General features: G+C 41.6%; 1 pseudogene; it reads left to right on the top strand.

Moving 5' to 3' along the window:
* The first annotated feature begins 236 nt into the window (after positions 1–236).
* Positions 237–1,096, top strand: LOC126020380 (protein FAM3C-like; annotated as a pseudogene).
* Positions 1,097–1,315: the final 219 nt, after the last annotated feature.

The following is a 1,315-nucleotide window of genomic DNA, read 5'->3' as shown; positions in this document are numbered from 1 at the left end:
GTTCACCCTTCACTCAAAATTAATATTCTGAACTTTAACAATCAGAATGACAAAATATCACTCCTGTGGGTGAGCAGCAGGTGGAGAAGCCTGGGAGGCACCCGAGGGACCGCAGATCAGCAGTAGTGGTGCTGGCTGGCATTTGGTCCCTGCTAGGAATGAGCATGGGGAGGTCAGAAGGCGGTCAGGAGGCCAGGTCATATTTAATGAAAGTGCCATAGTCTGGAAAAGCAAACATGAGGGTAGCAGGTGCTGCAAAATTGGTGGTAGCTGTGGTAGTATTTTTTTTACTGATATTTTATGTTATTTCTCAAGTATTTAAAAATGGATGCAAGTTTAGGAAATCTATGTGCAAGATCAGCATTGGACACAGCTGCACGTTCTACAAAGCCTTCCAGATATAAATGTGGAATCTCAAAAGTTTGCCTTGAGAAGCATTTTGCTTTCAAAATGGCGAGTGGAGCAGCCAATGTGGTTGGCAGATCTGCCTGAAAGACTGGGTATTAAGGAGTGGTGTTAAGAATAATGTTGGAAGAGGTATAAATGTTGCCTTGGTAAATGGAAAAACAGGCCAACTAATAGACACTAAATATTTTGAGATGTGGGGAGGAGATGTGACCCCATTTATTGAATTTCTGAAGTTTATACAAGATGGAACCATAGTCTTAATGGGAACATATAATGATGGAGCAACCAAACTCAATGATGAAGCCCAACATCTCATGGCTGAATTGGGGAGTACGTCTATAACTAGTCTTGGATTCAGAGACAACTGGATCTTCTGTGGTGGGAAAGGAATTAAAAACAAAAGCCTGGGGCCGGAGAGATTAGCATGGAGGTAAGGTTCTTGTCTTGCATGCAGAGGGTCGGTGGTTCGAATTCCGGCATCCCATATGGTCCCCTGAGCCTTCCAGGAGCAATTTCTGAGCATAGAGCCAGGAGTAACCCCTGAGCGCAGCTGGGTGTGACCCAAAAACCAAAAAAAAAAAAAAAGCCCTTTGAACAGCACATAAGGAAAAATAAGGACACAAACAAATACGAGGGATGGCTTGAAGTTGTGAAAATGGAAGGATGACTCCCCCAAAAGCAAGACTGATGTGGAGAAAATGGAAGGATCTGCACTTTGCTCAATGAGAAACTGTGTAAATATTTTAAGAGCATACAGCCAATATATTGTGTGCATGAACATCATCTCCTTAGATAATAAAAATTAATTATTGCAAATGTGAATAGATATCTTTGTACCTAGGTGTTAAAATGAGCAAATTACCAAACTACTTCTAAGTACATTTCCCTATAGTACAAGGTTTTAGCC

The sequence above is a fragment of the Suncus etruscus genome, chromosome 10 (genome assembly GCF_024139225.1).
Source record: "Suncus etruscus isolate mSunEtr1 chromosome 10, mSunEtr1.pri.cur, whole genome shotgun sequence".
Classification (NCBI taxonomy): Eukaryota; Metazoa; Chordata; class Mammalia; order Eulipotyphla; family Soricidae; genus Suncus; species Suncus etruscus.
This window is presented reverse-complemented; position numbering and strand designations above follow the sequence as displayed.